Source organism: Salvelinus sp. IW2-2015, linkage group LG23 (genome assembly GCF_002910315.2).
Source record: "Salvelinus sp. IW2-2015 linkage group LG23, ASM291031v2, whole genome shotgun sequence".
Taxonomy (NCBI): domain Eukaryota; kingdom Metazoa; phylum Chordata; class Actinopteri; order Salmoniformes; family Salmonidae; genus Salvelinus; species Salvelinus sp. IW2-2015.
This window is the reverse complement of record NC_036863.1, coordinates 23,606,497-23,630,259: the sequence shown is the minus strand read 5'-3', so window position 1 is coordinate 23,630,259 and position 23,763 is coordinate 23,606,497. Positions and strand designations below refer to the sequence as shown.

General features: G+C 43.1%; 1 pseudogene; it reads right to left on the bottom strand.

The window, feature by feature from the left end:
• The window catches only part of LOC111950518 (integrator complex subunit 2-like), a 51,509-nt pseudogene that overhangs the window by 20,152 nt on the left and 7,594 nt on the right, over positions 1-23,763 (bottom strand).

The following is a 23,763-nucleotide window of genomic DNA, read 5'->3' as shown; positions in this document are numbered from 1 at the left end:
ACATACATACATACATACATACATACATACATACATACATACATACATACATACATACATACATACATACATACATACATACATACATACATACACACACACACACACACATATAAGGACATACTATCTGGGGGCTATTAATTGAGCTAGGTTGATGTGACTCTAGGGATGCAAAATTCCAGTAGGTTACCCAAAATTCCCAGGTGGAAGATTCACGGAATCAGGAGGAAATAATCAGGAATCTTCTAAAAAGGATTTCTGGAAAACCAAGGAATTTGGGGAAATGTACTGGAATTCTGCACCCTACACGTTTGTCTCATTATTAGCATTGATGAAATGGGTTTTGACCTCCAATTCAATTGAAAACAAATGTATCAATCTGTACTGATTCAATTAATAAATTCAGAGACATTTATAGCATYGTTAACCCTTTGGTTACTGTGTGTTTGTGTAGATGTGTTTATGCAGTGACAACGCTCACCCCAGCTGAGCCTTGGTAGACGGTGAGYACCTCCTGCTCGGTCATTGGCGGCCTTGGGGTTGGCCTTGGAGGCCCGGGGTGAGGATGGAGTTGATGTAGACGTTGATGAGGGACAGCAGCTGGGTGTGGAGAGGACTGGACGTCTCACACAGCTGCCTGTAGATCCAGTCCTATAGGAGACAAGATGGAGTACAACAGCATTAATGTGTATATTATAGGGATGTAACGATTCACCGATACGCATCGGTCGCCAATTAAAATGTTTAAGATACAAGTGCATTGTTCTGCAGACCCAAAACTGATCCAAATGTAGCATGCATTGGTCAGAAAACATATTCAAACTTTACGAACCACCAGTTCACAAAAGTTTGTTCTAGAAATGTATTTTGCTCATATTACATTCTTTCTAGTTTCCGAAAAGACCTCATCTTCTGTCACAACTGATTCGTCATCCCCTTCAGTGTCTAACTGGGTGTAACTGTTGAGACAGTCATTGATCTCCAAGTCATTTWGCATTTTGCAACTCCAGGTAATACCAATAGCCTTGTCAAACTGCACACTGTGCCCAGCTTTGCGGGCTGACCACATCTCCTCGGCACCTTTAGCATTAAAACGCTACCATGGCTTGCGTGATATTAGGTTTAATTAGTTGAGTGACAACCTATGGAAAATTGTGTTTTACCGTAATAAAGTAAGCTAGTAACAGATTGTGGGCTCTTTAAAAAATATATATATTACCCCCCCTTTTTCTTTATACCCAATTACGATCTTGTCTCGTCGCTACAAGTTGACATATATGTTTCAACTGTGCTGTGATGTTTCACAAAAGTTCTGAACCTTTCTACTCTCATAGTTTCTCCAGAATTAAAAAATTAAAGATGACCAAGAGTATTATTATATTATTGATAGATTGTGTACGGCTTTTCAAGTCACCCAGCAGTGCTATTTGCAGAGCTAGCTTTAGATAAATGTTGTGATTTTTTCAGCCATTCCTGAACCACCGACCAAAAACAAGCTACATATGGGCAGTACCAAGACAAGTGATATAATGATTGTCTGTTCACAGAAAACATGCTGTTTCTATTGATCATCCTTGAGATGTTTCTACAACTTGATTGGAGTCCACCTGTGGTAAATTAAATTGATTTGGAAAGGCACACACCTGTCTAAATGTATATAAGGTCCCACAGTTGACAGTGCATGTCAGAACAAAAACCAAGCCATGAGGTTGAAATAACTGTCCGTAGAGCTCCGAGACAGGATTGTGTCGGGGCACAGATCTGGGGAAGGGTACCAAAAAATGTTGGCAGCATTGAAGGTCCCCGAGAACACAGTTGTCTCCATCATTCTTAAATGGAATTAGTTTAGAACCACCAAAACTCTTCCTAGAGCTGGCCYCCCYGCCAAACTGAGCAATCTGGGGCGAAGGGCCTTGGTCAGGGAGGTGACCAAGAAAACAATGGTCACTCTGACAGAGCTACAGAGTTCTTCTGTGGAGATGGGAGAACTTTCCAGAAGGACAACCATCGCTGCAGCCAAAAGGCACCTGAAAGGACTCTGACCATGAGAAACAAGATTATCTGGTCTGATGAAACCAAGATTGAACTCTTTGGCCTGAATGCCAAGCGTCACATCTGGAGGAAATCTGGCACCATCCCTACAGTGAAGCATGCTGGTGGCAGCATCATGTGGTGGGGATATTTTTCAGCGGCAGMGACTGGGAGACTAGTCAGGATCAAGGGAAAGATGAACGAAGCAAAGTACAGAGACCCTTGATGAAAACCTGCGCCAGAGCACTCAGTACGTCAGACTTGATRGAAGGGCCACCTTCCAGCAGGACAACGACCCTAASCACACAGCCAAGACCACGCAGGAGTGGCTTCGGGTCAAGTCTCTGAATGTKGTTGAGTGGCCCATCCAGAGCCCAGACTTGAACCCAATAGAAACTCTCTGGAGAGACCTGAAAATAGCTGTGCAGCGATGCTCCCCATCCAAAACTCCCCAAATACAGGTGTGCCAAMCTTGTAGCTTCATACCCAAGAAGTTTGTAATCGCTGCCAAAAGGTGCTTCAACAAAGTACTGAGTAAAGGGGCTGAATACTTACGTAAAATGTGATAATTTTTTTCTTCATACATTTGCAAAAAAAATTAACTGTTATTGCTTTGTCTTTATAGGGTATTGTGTGTAGATTGATGAGGGGAAACAACTAATTAATACATTTTAGAATAAGGCTGTAATGTAACAAAATGTGGAAAAAGTCAAGGGGTCTGAATACTTTCCGAATGCACTATAGATAACATTCTATTCGTTGCAAGAATTTTGTATAATAAGTTAAATTTAAAATGTTGAATCCAGCATTGTTTTGTGCATCAGTTCATAAACACAGCAAAAATATCTTCCGAACTATTTTGCAACTTGTATTTTGCAGCTGTCAATTTTCTGGTCCTTAAATGCAACTAGTATACTTCTTTTATTCATCACAATGTTTAAAAAAAATTAAATGTTGGTCTTTAATGCAGGGTCGACAGAGAAGTTCCTTACCTTCTCCCCCTTCCACTTTCCTCCTCCAATTGAGGTAATAATGCAATCAGTRGGTTGTAATTTTGGATAGAGCTTGACATTTCCATATATTTTTGTTAGCTGCATGTGTGACATAACTCCACCAGTCCTAATTATATCATTAAAGATTATACAGTTAAAAGACAATCTCAAAAAGGGGTTTTCATCATCAATTAGTATATTTGAGTTTAACCATAATATTTGTTGTAATACTTGWTCTGTTTTTTTCTGGTGGATTAAACTGAAATTGCAACCAGCATTCTATYGCTCGTTTAAAAAAAAGGTYAWATTTTGGCGATTATTTKATTTTCAAATAACCAAAAGTGAGATATTGTAACCTGAATGAAGAGACATTCCTGGGACATTCCTGTTCCCAAGAAAGCTAAGGTAACTGAGCTAAACAACTATCGCCCCGTAGCACTCACCTCCGTCATCAGGAAGTGCTTTGAAACTACCCTGGYTCTCGACCCCGTCCTGTGCAACTGGGTCCTGAACTTTGACGGGCCGCCCCCAGGTGGTGAGGGTAAGAAACAACATCTCCACCCCGCTGATCCTCAACACTGGGGCCCCACAATGGTGCGTTCTCAGCCCTCTCCTGTACTCCCTGTTCACCCATGACTGCGTGGCCATGCACGCCTCCAACTCAATCATCAAGTTTGCAGACGACACTACAGTGGTAGGCTTGATTACCAACAACGACGAGACGGCCTACAGGGAYGAGGTAAGGGCCCTCGGAGTGTGGTGTCAGGAAAATAACCTCACACTCAATGTCAACAAAACAAAGGAGCTGATCGTGAACTTCAGGAAACAGCAGAGGGAGCACCCCCTATCCACATCGACGGGACAGTAGTGGAGAAGGTGAAAAGATTTAGGTTCCTCGGCATACACATCACGGACAAACWGAAACACAGACAGCGTGGTGAAGAAGGCGCAGAAGTTCGGCTTGTCACCAAAAACACTCACAAACTTTTACAGATGCACAATCGAGAGCATCCTGTCGGGCTGTATCACCGCCTGGTACGGCAGCTGCTCCGCCCATAACCGGAAGGCTCTCCAGAGGGTAGTGAGGTCTGCACAACGCATCACCGGGTGCAAACTACCTGCCCTCCAGGACACCTACACCACCCGATGTCACAGGAAGGCCAAAAAGATCATCAAGGACAACAACCACCCGAGCCACTGCCTGTACACCCCGCTATCATCCAGAAGGCGAGGTCAGTACAGGTGCATCAAAGCGGGGACCGAGAGACTGAAAAACAGCTTCTATCTCAAGGCCATCAGACTGTTAAACAGCCATCACTAACATTGAGTGGCTGCTGCCAACATACTGACTCAACTCCAGCCACTTTAATAATGGAAAAATTGATGGATTCAATTTATCACTAGCCACTTTATATAATGTTTACATACCCTACATTACTCATCCCATATGTATAAACTGTACGCTATACCATTTACTGCATCTTTCCATCTTGATGTKATTAAATGTATCACTAGCCACTTTAAACAATGCCACTTTATATAATGTTCTCATACCCTACATTACTCATCTCATATGTATATACTGTACTCWATACCATCTACTGCATCCTGCCTATGCCGTTCGGCCATCACTCATTTATATATTTTTATGTACATATTCGTATTAATTCCTTTACACTTGTGTGTATAAGGTAATTGTTGTGTAATTGTTAGGTTATATTACTTGTTAGATATTACTGCATGGTCGGAACTAGAAGCACAAGAATTTRGCTACACTTACATTAACATCTGCTAACCATGTGTATGTGACAAATACATTTGATTTGATTTGACATAACCTGAAAGGCCGCTCAGCAAAGAAGAAGCCACTGTTCCAAAACCGTCATAAAAAAGCCAGACTACGGTTTGCAACTGCACATGGGGACAAAGATCGTTCTTTTTGGAGAAATGTCCTCTGGTCTGATGAAACAAAAATACAACTGTTTGGCCATAATGACCATCGTTATGTTTGGAGGAAAAAGGGGGAGGCTTGCAAGCCGAAGAACAACATCCCAACCGTGAAGCACGGGGGTGGCAACATCATGTTGTGGGGGTGCTTTGCTGRAGGAGGGACTGGTGCACTTCACAAAATAGATGGCATCATGAGGGAGGAAAATTATGTGGATTTATTGAAGCAACATCTCAAGACATCAGTCAGGAAGTTAAAGCTTGGTCGCAAATGGGTCTTCCAAATGGACAGTGACCCCAAGCATACTTCCAAAGTTGTGGCAAAATAGCTTAAAGCCACAAAGTCAAGGTATTGGAGTGGCCATCACAAACCCTGACCTCAATTCTATAGAAAATGTGTGGGCAGAACTGAAAAAGCGTGTACGAGCAAGGAGGCCTACAAACCTGACTCAGTTACACCAGCTCTGTCAGGAGGAATGGGCCAAAATTCACCCAACTTATTGTGGGAAGCTTGTGGAAGGCTACCCAAAACGTTTGACCCAAGTTAAAAAGGCAATGCTACCAAATACTAATTGAGTGTATGTAAACTTCTGACCCACTGGGAATGTGATGAAAGAAATAAAATATGAAATAAATCATTCTCTCTACTATTATTCTGACATTTCACATTCTTAAAATAAAGTGGTGAATTTCAGGAAATGTGAAAAATTGAGTTTAAATGTATTTGTCTACGGTGTATGTAAACTTCCAACTTCAGCMGTGTATATTCCAAAAAGCGTTGATTGTCATTATTTGGACTACATAGATACATTTGCCAAATCTGTTTATGGTCCAYTAGCATATTTAAAAGGATCCACCTTCCTCACAGATCTGTTTGGACAGTATGTCATAGCTAATTTGTAAACGATAKATATAGACACATTACTAGTGCAAACACTTAATCTGCAAAAATGACAACAATTAGTGGGTCATAGTGATTTCAGAACCAAAAAATATAGCCTACCTTGCCTGCCAGCCCATCTGATAGTGGCAGCAGTTAGTCTCCCTTATGGCTCAGCTCAGGTGCCAACATAGTACATACACCATAGACATAAATAATTTACACACACACACACACACGTCAGCTCAGACAGGCCTAGCTCATGAGCTCCATCAGCAGGAGATTTTAATTTAGAATGGAAAATGAATGTGATTATGCAACAAATGTTAGTGCATTGAATCGTATCGTACCGCATTGATTCGTTCTCTAATCAAACTGAACCGCATCGAAACGTTTTCAACTAAAACGTATCATTCCTGTATCGTATCGGAGCTCATGTGTATAGATACGCATCTAATCGCCTTGAAAGGGAAAGATGCACATCCCTAGTATATCGATATGTATTTGTTGTATAGGCTATTGTACCAAGAGACCAGCACCAGTAAAAAACAATTGATCAGGTGTGAGTTCTCATTCCCACGTCTCAAAATATAGCAGGTGGAATTCTCCATGCTGCTCACCAAAGCCATGACCCTTGTTCAATGGAAATAGCCAGTAGATGGAGCCATGAATGAAGAGAAAAGGCATGAGGCCAATAACATAACCACAGACTGGAGAAAGGCCTACCTTGATGGAGACCTTGCGCTTGGTGAAGGCTCTGCTGCGGAGCATCTGGTAGATACAGTGGACGGGCAGGAAGCCTGTGATTTTGGCACACAGGTTGTTGGTAACCGCCACCCTCACAGCGTGGGCAGTGACCACCTGGACAACAACCAATAGAATATCAATACACCTGGCCAATACTATGGATAAAGAACCAATTCAGTCCAAATTACAAATCAAATAATATTGCACTGTATCGCAAATAAACAACATACAGTATGTACATCTTTAAGAAATATTTAATCTAAAAAGATGAAGCTAACTGTGGATATGTGGCTGTGTATATGAAGTACCTGCTCAATGAAGATCTCCTGGGTAAAGATGGTCTTCAMTTTGCTCAGAGAGCTTGGTTTAATGACAATCTGCAGAGGAGCATTTACCCATAGATCAGTTAGACTGGTATCATTTACACAGATATCAATTAGACTGGTTTTACTCGGGGAGAGATCTGCTGGCAGAGGTGCCACTACCACCATCTCTGCTTTTACTGCAGCCAGTACCTATTGAAAACCTCCTGAGAGCAATGAATGAACCTTGCATTTAAWAATTCTACTCTATTCATATTGGATAAAATTCTTAGGCAGCCTTGGGTGGGAAATAAAGTTCAAAACAATSAAATTACATTGCTCCCTCTTTCTCTGAAAAATGAAGTGACAGCTGAAATAACTGAACACAACAGTCAGTGTATTGGCAGGCAGCCGTCTCAGTTTGTACGCTTCCTGCAGTGGAGGATGTACTATATAGTCTCTCTCTCTCTCTCTAGAGGGGAGGGACCTCTGGCTTTCTCATCCAATGGGTTTTGAGAAGGAGACGAGGTGTATGCAATTGAGATCCCCCCCACCTTCCGCCATCACTCCACCTTAACTTCATCCCCAAAGTGGAGCAGACCAGCTCGATGCTGGCGCTGAGCTGGTTGCTATGGAAATACATGGCAACCAGTAATAGCATCTCTGCGAAAGAAGCGGCGACACCCGCAGCACTGTACACAGAGAGAGAGAGAGAGAGAGAGAGAGAGAGAGAGAGAGAGAGAGAGAGGAGAGAGAGAGAGAGAGAGAGAGAGAGAGAGAGAGAGAGAGAGAGAGAGAGAGAGAGAGAGAGAGAGAGAGAGAGAGAGAGAGAGAGAGAGAGAGAGAGAGAGAGAGAGAGAGAGGAGAGAGCAAATATACAGTGGAGAGTGATTTAAACCGGCAGCTTACAATGCATCTTAGGAGGATGGCACTTTAATAAACTGATTATACCCAACTATGACAGACACCCTGCTCCCTCCTCCTCCGGCCCAGTGCCCCCTCTACACTCATTTACCTTCCCACTGATGGGTCCACAGCACACAGAGGAGACACACGTTTACACAGACAGGGAGTTGGGCTGATGCAGTAATAACTCACAGACGATGAAGGGCTTATTACATTTTTTAAAGCCTGTCAGGGCCTCTCGGGTTGGTCCCCCCCACTCCCCTATCCCTCCCTAGCCCTGTTCTATTCCACCCCGCGTCCCTGCACCGTTTTTTCTTATTTTTAGATGAGCTGTCTGCCCTCTGCCTTTCCCCTCCAGTAGCATAGACCAGAGCAGAGAGGAGAAGGGGAGGGAAGAACAAGACGTGGAGATGGGGCATTAACATGCACAGTACACCTGTGTTTTGCGAGGCAGCATTAAAGGAGAAATTCACTTTATTTTAACAACATCTGTATTTTCGATGTATKTTGCATGTTATAGAATGTACATGTTTTTGAGAAACCTACCCCACCAGCGATAGACTGCTCATTCCGCAGTTACTGGGGGAACAGATGAAACATGAAAGAGAGCTTAAATYGACAAAAACATAAGGACAGGTCGTAATCACCTCTCAAAATACTCCTCCTTTTTGATCATCTAGCTGAGCCACATCACCATCAGCTGCTCGTGCTCCGGGGTGCAGCAGGAGAACACCAGATAACACAACACCGTCAAATACCACTTAACATAACATCAGGAACCTTTCCAAACAAGCTACCTGTTGAACCTGGCTCTGTTAGCCCAGCGAGAATCTGTCTGCCAACTGCTTGGCATAGGATACAATGACTAACTCAACTGCTTAAACATCTACCTTCTCCTCATTTCTCCTCTTCATCTGCACTGATTGGAAAATATTTGACAGGCTAAAACAATGGTGGCTTTTACCTCAGTTCTTTCAGATCAGTGCAATGAAGTGAAGAGTGTGTATGGACAATTGAGAAAGAGCCAATAACATCTGTAGGAAGTGGTGAGTAAGGAGATACGGACGAGTAGGAGGCTGGTTGTAGTGGTAACATGGTCCTACCTGACTAGTGTGGGGAAGGCTAGTAGTTTACAGAAGGACAGAGAGACAAAGCGAACCCCAGCTGGAGTGGCCGGAGGCCTGCTGGTCATCAGCTGGAGAAGCTGCTCTGCCTCCTCATCAGTAGGCCTGTCCATGGGGGAAGACACACACACCACCATTACATCAAATCTCACAAAACACCCAAAATTGCAACCATAAGTTAAACACCCACAAACATTACATACACCATCTTTCAAAAGTCAATTACATTCTCACACAAACAAAACTAAGATAACTCCTCATCCCCCTCTTGAAAAGAACTCATAAAACAGTAACAATCAGAAGAGACCATCAGTGCCATCCCTACTGATGTCCTCTCCTCTCTGCAGTGTTGCCTACCTGAGTCCTGCGATGCCCATTAGTGCACAGTAGAGTCGGAGCAGGGCGGAGGCCTTCACTACGTACTCCCTGAGACCTGAGGACCCTGAGCTGCTCTCTGCGTACTCCACACTGAGGTGTTCTCYTGCTTTCTCTGATGGAGCGAGTGAGGGAGCAACGGAGAGATGGCGAGAGAGAAAGAGGGAGGGGGGTTGAGAGCTGTATGAGAGAATATAAGTCACTTTCAAGGTATCAGTAAGAGCTGTGTGTGTGTGTGTGAGTAACAGAATGTACAAGATACCTGTCTGATTCAAGCTGAGTGGACTGATCCATTGTGGAGGCCATGGGGATGGCACAGTCAGTCTAAGACATGTGCTACTGAAATTGTACATGGTTATATTACCTAAACAACGGTTTAATATTATTTTATAACAAATGCGCTTTCTCCCTCGTTGGATAGCTGTTGCTGTCCACGGTTCTGAAACCACATCATTGCGCCTTTTCTTAGACCATGTTGCTATGTGCATAATAGCCAGCACATAGGTGTTGAGAACAATACCGGAGRCAGAAACCAAATGAGGAGATGAGAAAACAGCTCTTGCCTTATTGTCTAAGAAAAGTGAGGAGAGAGGAAACCCGAACTTAATTAGGTCTATAGTCAATACCCTGTTAAATATGCCTGGCTTTATAAATCATCAATATATCTACAGAAATAWGACTGATCCTATGTCTGTTGCCTGTTCGAGTGTTTGTTTAATAGCCTACWGATTCAGTGAGCACCAAGAAACAATTTCAKATTCGGCAGTATTTTTTATCTTTGCTTTGCTGTAGAAAAAGCTTTACACTTTTTCTTCATTATAAATAATACCAGAGGCTGTTCTCATTTATTTAGTGTTTACACTGTTCCAAATTGTCTGAAAAATATTAATAGATGCCCCTTTTTCTTGTTCTCCTTACTGTTATTTTTATAATAAGTAATGTCATCATTAGTAGGCTTGGTATAGTAGTCCTGTATAACCACCATTGAGCTGTAGGCCAATGAACACATCCTGTTTAGTCTTAATACCGTAACTTAATTTCAATACTTCTATAGGCTACAGAATTAATCAAACATTCATTCGTTCATGTCATCACACAAGAAACAAGTAATTCATGATTTTAAATGCAATCACASATTTTATTTTAAAAATAATAAAGCGAGCCTTTAATAATTAGCTTAAACAATGAATAAACCGTTACATTTCAGATATTGCATTCACCAATGATTGCGACTGTTTGTCTTTGCTGTAATAAAGGCTTACCAAAAAAACTTTACAACAGACTCTCTGGTACGCTTATACTTTATTTAGGGTTGTTTGCATTGTTACAAACGGTCAGGAAAATTATATTGTAATCTATACTGCACCTATTTGGCACCCATAATATACACGCAGCGCTTGCTCCTTATCTTCTTTTTCTTGATCTCCAGTATTTTCCACAACTAGCCACATTTATTCCACACATCTGTTTTTTCCTTTACCTCCTGAGCAACCTGTAAATATTCCCCCATTTTGAGTTTATTTGTCACGTCATTAAGCAGGATTAGGAGGCCGCCTATGGCAGCAGATTGACGAGGGTGGCATTTTCTGAGCCTAACTGACCAAGACGCACCTCCAACAACAACACATAAAACCTCACACAATTCTGGCCAAAAACAATGACAATTTCTCCCAACAGGTGGCATATGGGCTTTTTAGGTGAGCGCTGATGCCGCCCTTTGATAAGCAGTGCCCACTTTGTCAAAGGCAGGGGTGCAAAATATGTTTCTTGTCTATTCCCAGCGCACCTTTCCAGGGTGCTGTTGGAAACGCATCAACGTTCAGTCCCCAAAAAACCAATCCAACATAAATCATGTAGCAGATATAGGATACGGTAGAAAGAGTATGTGGCCTTTTCTGTAGCCTACAGGCTGGAGATAAAATGTATGACAATGTAATGAGGGACACTTTTTACATCATGCAGGTTTCTCCAATCAAATAGCCTAACCTAAATGGCGCTCAATCAAATAAAAAATGAGCTGTCATGTTAACAAACAGCATATCCTAAAAACAGGACAGGTCAAAGTAAAATGGACATTATGGAATAGACAATCACAACTGTTTTTCAGGAGTTTCACCCCATTGTCATGTTCAGTGGTTTCAAGTTCATATCTGTAARTTTTTTGACAAGCTGGTCATAGCGAAAAATAAAATACTCCTGCATTTCCCAAWGTGTAAACACATTGCAAATAGACTTGAGATAGTGTAGGAGATGTTCCAGTCATCTGATGATTCTCAGTACCTATACTGTTCTCTTTGAAGTAGAAAGAATAATCGATATACGTTTAAATATTAGACATGTGTAAGCAGAGTGAAGGCTGAAGCCCATGTGAGTGTACAAAGCTGGATCAATATCGAGTCAACTATTAGACATGTAAAAAACAGAACGTAAGCAGAATCTGTGTGGATGAGGCAAGTTAGATCAACAAGACGTGGTTGGTCTGGGCAATATCTGATCTTGTGAAGGCTACTGGACACGCACATGGGTTAATCATACATAGACAACATCGGCCTGAACTTGTAAAGACCTTTGGACAGGAACATTAGCTAATCGGTGATAGGCACCAGTAGGTGTATGCATGTCACGCCACCAATAGAATCTATGCCCCAATGTCTAAGCCAATAAGAGAATGGAAACTAAGTAAAACAYCAAGATTTGTAAAGTGGAGTGACAACGTTATGTAAGGGTAAGACTGTATAAAAGCCAAGTACTAAGAATGAAGATTCAGTTCTTCCATGGAATTGCTCAGCTTTGTTACTCTGTAATAAAGTCTATTTGAATTCACAAGCTCCGGTATCTGAGAAGTATTTGATTCAAWATTTTCCACAAKAATWGCTCCTGATAAAGTTGGGTAGCTGATATTCAGTGCGTAAATAGCCAAATTGATTAGTCACAGGAATCACAACTAATAAAGCCAATACAATGGCCTGTTTTACAAACGGTGGGCCTACCACACGGATGGGGATTCATAAAATCCATTGCGGGCTGACATGGCAGGCTACACCAGAGTAAGCACGAGCCGACGTCTTTTGGAAGTATTTTTTCGGTCCTGTACAGATGTCGGTATTTGGTGTTTTAGAAACAGTAGGCATACCACATAGATGGGAGTTAATAAAATGTAATTTCAGGCAACACTGTAGGCTACACCTCAGCAAGCACGGACTGACACCGACGCCTTTTGGATGTCTTTTTTTGGTGCAGTTCCAGACCGGCCTGGATTTTTCCACATCCACAGACATTGGGTTTTGGTCAGGACCAAATATGAACCAATAATATACGTTTATATGTTTGGTTCAGATTTTGTCTGGTCTGGACCAGCCTCGATTTGGTCCAAACATAGATGTCTATAAATGACTTKTTTTCTACTTTCATTCAGAAACAAAAATGAGCCTGATTTCAACATCAGGAAAATAAGTATTTTCCATTTTCATTCAGAATGAAAAATGTACCTGATTTTAACGTCTGGAAAATATGTAATTTTCAATGTCCGGAAAATATGCCTTTTCAGCGTGCTGGAAAATGCATATTTTAAAACATATGGAAAGTACATTTTCATCTTTTATTCAGAACCTAAATTTAACCTAACGTCAATGTCTGGAAAATACGTATGTTAGAAATCTTTTCAACGTCATTGTTTGGGGCAGCAGGTAGCCTAGTGGTTAGAGCGTTGMACTAGTAAACGAAAGGTTGCAAGATCGAATTCCCGAGCTGACAAGGTAATAATCTCTTGTTCTGCCCCTGAACAAGGCAATTAACCCACTGTTCCTAGGCTGTCATTGAAATAATTTATTCTTAACCTCTCTGCGCTACGGATCCCTTTAGCGGGATKATTTTCCTAAACAACCGCTGAATTGCAGGGCGCCAAATATTACWAAAAATATTTATAATCATGCAATCACAAGTGAAATATACCAAAACACAGCTTAGCTTGTTGTTAATCCACCTATCGTGTCAGATTTTGAAAATATGCTTTACAGCGAAAATTCCAAAAAGTATCCGTAATGTTTGTAGAAACATGTCAAATGTTTTTTATAATCAATCCTCAGGTTGTTTTTAACATACATAATCGATAATATTTCAACCGGACCGTAACCTATTCAATAAAAGAGAGAAAGAATGTCACGTTCTGACCATAGTTCTTGTGTGTTTTGCTTGTTTTAGTGTTGGTCAGGACGTGAGCTGGGTGGGCATTCTATGTTGTGTGTCTAGTTTGTCTGTTTCTATGTTTGGCCTAATATGTTCTCAATCAGAGGCAGGTGTTTTGTGTTGCTCTGATTGGGAATCATATATAGGTGGCTTGTTTTGTGTTGGGTTTGTGGGTGGTTGTTTCCTGTCTTTGTGTTTTCTCTGCACCAGATAGGGCTGTATCGGTTTGCCACATTTGTATTTTGTATTTGTAAGTGTTCACTGTTTATCGTCTTAATTAAACATGTTGAGCACTGGCTACGCTGCGTGTTGGTCCGATTCCTGTTACACCCTCTCTTCTCGTGAAGAGGAGGAAGGCTGCCGTTACAGAACGACCCACCAAACTCGGACCAAGCAGCGTGGCTACGGGCAGCAGCAGCGCAGCAGCAGCAGCAGCGAGTTCAGGAATGGACATGGAGGGACGAGCTGGACGGAAAAGGACCCTGGGCGAGCCAGAGGATGTCGCCAACCCAAAGACGAGCTGGAGGCAGAAAAAGCAGAGAGGCGGCATTATGAGACGCTACAAGGCAGAGCGGCTGGAAGCCCGAGAGGCTCCCCCAAAAATGTTTGGGGGGGATAAAGGGGGGTGTAGCTGGGTCAAGTAGGAGACTTGAGCCAACTCCCCCTGCTTACCGTAAGGAGCCAAGGATGGAACCAGAGCCGGTGAGGGCGGTATGGAGGTGAGCGAATAGAGACTGTGAAGGATCTAATGGGGAATTGGAGGAGAGAGAAATTAGGGTTTGCTGGTTTGGTGCATGAGGCACGACATCCGCCCGATGGAGCATGTCGGGGATTTGATGTCACCTGAGTCAGCTCTCCATACTCGTCCTGAGGTGCGGGCTAGCCGTCTGGTGAAGACGTGCCAGCCTCACGCACCAGGCCTCCTGTGCGCCTTCCTGCCCTGCACGTCCTGTGCCAGCTCAGCGCACCAGCTCTCCTGTGGCAGCCCCATGCACCAGCTCTCCAGTTCAGCACCCCGCACTCGCCTTGAGGTGCGTTCCCTCAGCCCAGTACCATCGGTGCCAACACCACGCACCAGGCGTCCTGTGCGTCTCCAGAACTCTGTTCCTCCTCTACGCACTCTCCCTGTGGTGCGTGTCTCCAGCCTGGTACCAGCAGTTCCGGCACCACGCACAAGCCTCCTGTGCGTCTCCAGAGCCCTGTACGCACCGTTCCTTCTCCCCGCACTCGCCCTGAGGTGCGTGCCCTCAGCCCGGTACCACCAGTGCCGGTACCAGGCACCAGGTCTATAGTGCGCCTTGAGAGTCCAGTGTCCCTCTTCCTGCTCCCCGCACTCGCCTAATGGTGCGTGTCTCCAGTCCGGTACCACAGTTCCGGCACCACGCACCAGGCCTACTGTGCGCCTCGCAGGTCAGAGCTGCCCGTCTGCCCAGCGCCGTCTGAGCTGCCGTCTGCCCACGCCGTCTGAGCTGCCTGCCTGCCCAGCGCCATCTGAGCTGCTGCCCAGCGCCATCTGAGCCATCCGTCTGCCAGCCATCTGAGCCATCCGTCTGCCCAGCGCCATCTGAGCCTCCGCTGCCAGCGCCATCTGAGCCATCCGTCTGTCCCGAGCCGCCCAAGCCGCCCGTCTGTCCCGAGCATTAGAGCCGTCCGTCAGTCAGGAGCCGCTAGAGCCGTCCGTCAGTCAGGAGCTGCCAGAGCCGCCAGCCAGTCAGGAGCTGCCAGAGCTGCCAGCCAGTCAGGAGCTGCCAGAGCCGCCAGCCAGTCAGGAGCTGCCAGAGCCGCCAGCCAGTCAGGAGCTGCCAGAGCCGCCAGCCAGTCAGGAGCTGCCAGAGCCGCCAGCCAGTCAGGAGCTGCCAGAGCCGCCAGCCAGTCATGAGCTCCAGAGCTGCCTTCCAGTCATGAGCTGCCCTCCCGTCATGAGCTGGCCTCCAGTCATGAGTGCCTTCCAGTCATGAGCTGCCCGCAGTCATGAGCTGCCCGCCAGTCATGAGCTGCCCTCCAATCATGAGCTGCCCTCCAGTCATGAGCTGCCCTCCAGTCATGAGCTGCCTCCAGTCAGTGCTCAGTCCGGAGCTGCCCTCCAGTCCGGAGCTGCCCTCCAGTCCGGAGCTGCCATTCAGTCCGGAGCTGCCATTCAGTCCGGAGCTGCCATTCAGTCCGGAGCTACCTCTCTGTCCGGAGCTACCTCTCTTCCGGAGCTACCTCTCTGTCGGAGCTACCTCTCTGTCCGGAGCTACCTCTCTGTCTGAGCTACCTCTCTCCTGAGCTACTCTCTGCTGAGCTACCTCTCGGTTCGGAGCTGTCTCCTCAGTCTGATGGGGCCCTTGGTGAGGGTTCTAGGCAAGGTCGGCGGCGAGGGTCGCCACTCAAAGGACGCTAAGGAGGGGGACAAAGACAATGGTGGAGTGTGTGTCTCGTCCAGCGCCGGAGGCGCCACCGCGGACAGATGCCCACCCAGACCCTCCCCTAGAGTTTTAGGGGGTGCGTTCGGAGTCCGCACCTCAGGAGGGGGGTACTGTCACGTTCTGACCATAGTTCTTGTGTGTTTTGCTTGTTTATGTTTGGCCAGGACGTGAGCTGGGTGGGCATTCTATGTTGTTCGTCTAGTTTGTCTGTTTCTATGTTTGGCCTAATATGGTTCTCAATCAGAGGCAGGTGTTTTTTGTTTGTCTCTGATTGGGAATCTATAATAGGTGGCTTGTTGTGTTGGGGTTTGTGGGTGGTTGTTTCCTGTCTTTGTGTTTTCTCTGCACCAGATAGGGCTGTATCGGTTTGCCACATTTTATTTTGTATTTGTAAGTGTTCACTGTTTATCGTCTTAATTAAACATGTTTGAGCACTGGCTACGCTGCGTGTTGGTCAGATCCCTGTTACACCCTCTCTTCTCGTGAAGAGGAGGAAGGCTGCCGTTACAAAGAAAATGGAGAGCTACCCCTCTCACGCGCAGGAACTAATCAAAGGACACCTGACTAGTTTTGAAAAATCTCGCTCATTWWWAAAAATAAAAGCCTGAAACTATGTCTAAAGCCTGGTCACYGCCTGYGGAAGCCATTGGAAAAGGAATCTGGTTGATACCCCTTTAAATGGAAGAAAGACGGGCAATGAAACACAGATTTAAAATATAAAAAAATCACTTCCGGGTTAGATTTCCTCAGATTTTCGCCTGCAAAATCAGTTTTGTTATATTCACAGACAATATTTTGACAGTTTTGGAAACTTTGMAGTGTTTTCTATCATAATCTGTAAATTATATGCATATTCTACGATCTGGACCTGAGAAATAGTCTGTTTACCTTGGGAACGTTATTTTTAAATAAAAAAATWATCTGACCCCTAGCGTCAAGAAGACTTGCCTAGTTAAATACATTTTGCTTACTGGGACTATTCTAGTTTCGCAAAGGACAGCATTRTTTGGTCTCGCCTATGGCAGCAGAACGGCAAAGAGCGGTCCTGGCTATAGGTCAGGCTCCATTGTGCCCTATTCGGACAGGATTAATTTTACTGGGGGAGGTCGGGTAATGTAATTATGTGCACGATCACAAAACACCACATCTGTAATTTTTGTCCCATCCGAATCTGCTATGTCAGTGATCTCCCGAGTGGCGCAGCGATCTAAGACACTGCATCTCAGTGCTAGAGGCATCCCTACAGACCCTGGTTCGATTGCAGGCTGTATCACAACCGGKCGTGTTAGGGAGTCCTATAGGGCGGCGCACAGTTGGCCCAGTGTCGTCCGGGTTAGGGTTTGGCCGGGGTAGGCCGTCATTGTTAATAAGAATTTGTTCTTAACTGACTGCCTAGTTAAATATATATTTATATAAAATAATTAGATGGCAGGAGAGTAACATTTCCAACCAGAATACCCTGTTTTTTGGCTAACTCCAAGGTCCTCTGATAATACAAGTCCCATGCGAATCGACATTCATGTGTTTTGAGATAAATGTCTGAGTTTGACAGGTGTTGCTCGCACTTTGCGCAAGAAAACTAACTGATTCGATAAATGTAGGAATATCATGAATCGCCTACATAKAGCCTATCAAATTTCACAGTGAATGTTTTTGTTTATATGGTTTTGTGTGTATGAATTGAATATTAACAAACGCATCAGTAAAAAAAAAATTTGGGGCCTATTTAATGCAATCCTCTTAATAGACCACAAAGCAACAGTATACAACTGACCTAAATGTTTGGAAATTATAAGTTTACTTTCTCATCCATTCCCTTAAAATGAGTCTCAAGTGCAATGTTAAGCTCACATCTGAAGGGTGGGGGGGCATTTAGGACGTACTGCAGATTGCTAAAATATCCCAATGATTATGATCACACATTATGATCACTCATCAATAAGCTAAGGACCCTGGGACTAAACACCTCCCTCCGCAATTGGATCCTGGACTTCCTGACATGCCGCCCCCAGGTGGTAGGGGTAGGTATCAACCCATCCGCCACGCTGATCCTCAACTCAGGGGCTCCTCAGGGGTGCTCAGTCCCCTCCTGTACTCCCTGTTCACTCATGACTGCACGGCCAGGCACGACTCCAACAAGATCATTAAGTGGCCTGATCACCGACAACAACGAGACAGCCTATAGGGAGGAGGTCAGAGACCTGGCTGTGTGGTGCCAGGACAACAACCTCTCCTTCAACGTGAGCAAGACAAAGGAGATGATTGTGGTCTACAGGAAAAGGAGGACCGAGCACGCCCCCATTCTCATCGATGTGGCTGTGGTGGAGCAGGTTGAGAGCTTCAAGTTCCTTGGTGTCCACATCACCAACAAACTAACATGGTCCAAGCACACCATGACAGTCGTGAAGAGGGCACGACAAAACCTATTCTCCCTCAGGAGACTGAAAAGATTTTGCATGGGTCCTCAGATCCTCAAAAGGTACCAGCTGTACCATCGAGAGCATCCTGACTGGTTGCATCACTGCCTGGTATGGCAACTGCTCAGCCTCCGACCGCAAGGCACTAGTAGTGTGTACAGCCCAGTACATCACTGGGGCCAAGCTTCCTGCCATCCAGGACCTCTATACCAGGCAGTGTCAGAGGKAGGCCCTAAAAATTGCCAAAGACTCCAGTTACCCTAGTCATAGACTGTTCTCTCTGCTACGGCACGGCAAGCGGTACCAGAGCACCAAGTCTAGGTCCAAGAGGCTTCTAAAAACCTTTTAACCCCAAGCCATAAAACTCCTGAACATCTAATCAAATGGCTACCCAGATTATTTGCATTGKCCCCCCTCCCCTTTTCCACCACTGCTACTCTCTGTTATTATCTATGCATAGTCACTTTAATAACTCTACCTACATGTACATATTACCAAAATTACCTTAACCGGTGCACCCGCACATTGACTCTGTACCGGTACCCCCTGTATATAGTCTCGCTATTGTTATTTTACTGCTGCTCTTTACTGCTCTTTAACTACTTGTTACTTTTATTTCTTATTTTTATTTTTTAAACTGCATTGTTGGTTAGGGGTTGTAAGTAAGCATTTCACTGTAAGGTCTACACCAGTTGTATTAGGCGCATGTGACTAATAAAATTTGATTTGACTTCCTCAATCCCAATACTATGACGATACGATAGGAAAGATGGTTTGGTTTAGAAACTTAGGAACCGAGCTCAAGTTCAGTGTAGCCCTATCACCTATGAAATACTGTACCTTCACACCTAGAATAAAAAAGCTTGCGTCCTGTCAATTTAGAATATATAAAAAAAATTACATTTAGAATTACAGGGGGCAGTTAGGAAAAAAAACGAATCCGGTCCAAATCGTCCTCTGGAATAACAGACATTCTTGAGTAATAATTACATAATCAACATGCGAATAGGTCTTTGGGCACGTGCATGCGATGCATACATGTGTCACGTAAAGAGAGCAAGGGTTGAGGGAATAGGGAATGTTTTTCCTAAAAACACATAGGATGTATCAACATATGGAAAAATACATGTTTATAAATGTCGACCAAACGATCCGGGATCATTGTCATCAGAAACGCTGACTAGCATAGCCTGGCCTAGCACCACAGGGATATAATATAATATAATTTCATGAAATCACAAGTCCAATACAGCAAATTAAAGATAAACATCTTGTGAATCCAGCCAACATGTCCGATTTTTTWWATGTTTTACAGCGAAAACACAACATATATTTATGTTAGCTCACCACAATATCCAAAAACACACTGCCATTTTTTCACAGAAAAGATAGCTTTCACAAAACCCACAAATAGAGATAAAATTAATCACTAACCTTTGAACAACTTCATCAGATGACAGTCATATGACATCATGTTATACAATACATTTATGTTTTGTTCGATTATGTGCATATTTATAGCCACAAATTGTTTGGTTTTACATTGCGCCAAGTTCAGAAATGGCTCCAAAATAGCGAAAGTAATTACAGATAGCCACATGAAATACAGAAATACTCATCATAAACTTTGATGAAAGATACATGTTTAACATATAATTAAAGATACACTGGTTCTTAATGCAACCGCTGTGTTAGATTTAAAAAATAACTTTAGTAAAAAGCACAGCATGCAATAATCTGAGACACGCTCAGCCATTCTCCGCCATGTTGGAGTCAACAGAAATACGAAATTACATCATAAATGTTCCCTTACCTTTGATGATCTTTCATCAGAATACAGTGCCAGGAATCCTAGTTCCATAATAAATTGTTTTTTTGTTTTATAATGTCCATTACTTCTGTCGAATTAGCAACTTTGGCTAGCATGTGTAGTTCACGTGTCCATCGACTTTACGCTAATGAACGAAAACTTCAAAAAGTGATATTACAAATCGAATAAACTGGTCAAACTCAGTTGAGAATCAATCTTCAGTATGTTTTTCTCATATATATCCAATAACGTCCCAGACGGAGCATTTCTTCATGTCTATCTAACGCATTGCAGACAAGGACATCACATGCGTAGTGTGCATGGCCAAGAACTGGCAATATGCCTGACCAGTCACTCCATTGGCTCTCATCCGGTCCCACATCAAGCTATACGCTTCATTCCACGTTCTACTGCCTGTTGACATCTAGTGGAAGGCGTATGAAGTGCATACAGATCCATAAATATAGAAGAATTGAAAAGGCGATGCCTTTCACAGCGACCCATTTCAGAATTTTCACTTCCTGTTTGGAAGTTTGCCTGCCATATGAGTTCTGTTTTACTCACAGATATAACTCAAACAGCTTTAGAAACTTTAGAGTGTTTTCTATCCAATAGTAATAATAATATACATATCATATGATCTAGGGCAGAGTACGAGGCCGTTTAATTTGGGCACCAATTCATCCAAAAGTGAAAATGTCGCCCCCTATCCCTAAGACGTTTTAAGGCAGTTATATACAATTAAAAACATTACACAACAGTGTGCCCTCAGGCGACCACTTTACAACCACAAAATMAATGTGTARGTGTGTGTATGTTATCATGTGTGTGTATGCGTGTCTGTGCCTGTGTGTGTCTCTTTAGTTTAATTTGCGCAAAAGAAAACAAGGGATATACAACAATACAGATGACATTTAAATTTAAAAAACTGTGTGCTGATGTGGTTGGAAGCCCATGGGCTTATATGAAAATCACACCACAAAAAAAGTCCCCGCTGTTGCATAAGGTGTAGTTTTATCGTTTTTTWAAAATCTGATTTTACTGCTTGCATGAGTAGGCAGTCATTGTAAATAAGAATGTGTTCTTAACGGACTTGCCTAGTTAAAATAAATAAATGAGTTACTTGAAGTGAAAGAGTTCCATGTAGTCATGGATCTACGTAGTACTATGCGCCTCCCATAGTCTGTTCTGGCCTAGTGGTCTGTGAAGAGAGCTCTGGTGGCATGTCTTGTGGTATGCATGGGTTTCTGAGCTGTATGCTAGTTGTTTAAAACAGACCCCAAGGTGCATTCAAGTAGTGATGAAGTCTCTACACTACTTTGAGCCAGGAGAGATTGACATGCATATTATTAATGTTAGTTCTCTGTGTACATTTAAGGGCCAGCCCTGTTCTAGGCCATTTGCAATTTTCCTAAGTTCCTTAGTCCCGTTGCGACAAAACTAGGGACTGTAGGAGCTGCCTTAAGAAAGCAGAATAGCGCTTTATTATGGACAGACCTCTCCCCATCATAGCTACTGTTGCATCAATATGTTTTGACCATGACCTCAAAGTGCTCAATTTCCAAATTATTCATTACAAGATTTGGTTGAGGTTTAGGGTTTAGTGAATGATTTGTCCCAAATAGATTGCTTTTAGTTTAAGGAAAATGTAGGACTAACTTATTCCTTGCCACCCWCTCTGAAACTAACTGCAGCTCTTGTTAAGTGTTGCAGTGATTTCACTTGCTGTGGTAGCTGACGTGTATAGTGTTGAGTCATCAGCAGACACATAGGCTTTACTCAGGTCRAGTGGCAGGAAAAAATAAGGGTCCTAGACAGCTGCCCTGGGGAATGCCTGACTCTACCTGGATTGTGTTGGATGCTTCCATTAAAGAACACCCTCACTATTCTGTTAGACAGGTAAGTCTTTATCCACAATATAGCAGGGGGTAAACCATAGCACATACCTTTTCCAGCAGAAGACTATGATCGATAATGTCAAAAGCTGCAATGAAGTCTAACAAAACAGCTYCCACAATCTTTTTATAATCAATTCCTCTCAGCCAATCAGTCATTTGTGTAAGTGCCATACATGTTGAATGGCCTTCCATATAAGTGTGATGAAAATCTGTTAATTTGTTTACTCTGAAATAGCATTGTATCTGGTCAACAAAAAAATACATCTAAAAGTTTACTAAGGGTTGGTAACAGGCTAATTGGTCAGCTGTTTGTGCCAGTAAAGGGTGCTTTGCAATTCTTGGGTAGCAGAATGACTTTTGCTTCCCTTCAGGTCTGAGGGCACACACATTCCTGTAGGCTTAGATTGTAATTTTCCATTTAAGTTATCAGACCCAGGTGGCTTGTCATTTTTGATTGAAAAAATATTAGTCTCCTCTTTCACACTCACTTTACAGAATTCAAAATTATAAACGCTTGTCTTCATAATTTGGTCAGTTATGAATAGATGTGTAGGCTCAAGATTTGTTGTTGGCATGTCATGCCTAAATTTGCTAATCTTGCCAATGAAAAATGTATTAAAGTAGATGGCAATACAAGTGGGTTTTGTGACGAATAAGCCATCTGATGCAATGAATGATGGAGCCGAGTTCACCTTTGTGACTAAAATGTAATTTAAGGTGCTCAAAATCTTTTTACTATCATTATTTATATAATGTCTTTGTTTCATAYTATAGTTTATTTTGTATTTAAATCACATAATCACATAATTCCTCGATTTATATTACGTTTGCTAATCGACTGTGAATTCCTCATCAATCCACATGGATTTAACAGTTTTTACAGTCATTTTCTTAAAATGGATGAATGCTTATTAGTAACTGGAATAAGCAATTTGCGGTTGGTTGCTCCTCATTATACAGTCGTTGTCCTGACCATAGTTTGCGTTGTATGTTTCTATGTTTTGTTTGGTCAGGGTGTGATATGAGTGGGCATTCTATGTTGTATGTCTAGTTTCTCTGTTTCTATGTGTTTGGCCTGATATGGTTCTCAATCAGAGGCAGGTGTTTGTCGTTGTCTCTGATTGGGAGCCATATTTAGGTAGCCTGTTTTGTCTTTGTGGGTTGTGGGTGATTGTTCCTGATACTGTGTTCTTGTGTTTGTGTTCACGTTACGGGACTGTTTCGTCTTCGTTCATTTTGTCCGTTTATTGTTTTTGTTCGTGGTTAAAGTATTCTATCCAAATGGATACCCACCACGCTGCATCTTGGTCCTCCTCTCTTTCGCCCGACGAAGAACGTTACAGTCATGGCCAAAAGTTTTGAGAATGACACAAATATAAATTTTCACAAAGTCTGTCGCTTCAGTGTCTTTAGATATTTTTGTCAGATGTTACAATGGAATACTGAAGTATAATTACAAGCATTTTATAATGTCACGCCCTGACTTTAGTTATATTTTGTTTTCTTTATTTTTGGTTAGGTCAGGGTGTGACAAGGGTGGTTTGTTTAGTTTTTGTATTGTCTAGGGTTTTTATCTTGTCTAGGGTTTTTGTTTATCTATGGGGATTTTGTATGGTCTAGGGGTATGTAGGTTTATGGTGGCCTGAGTTGGTTCCCAATCAGAGACAGCTGTTTCCCGTTGTCTTTGATTGGGGAGCCTATTTAGGTAGCCATTTTCCATGTTGGTTTTGTGGGTAGTTGT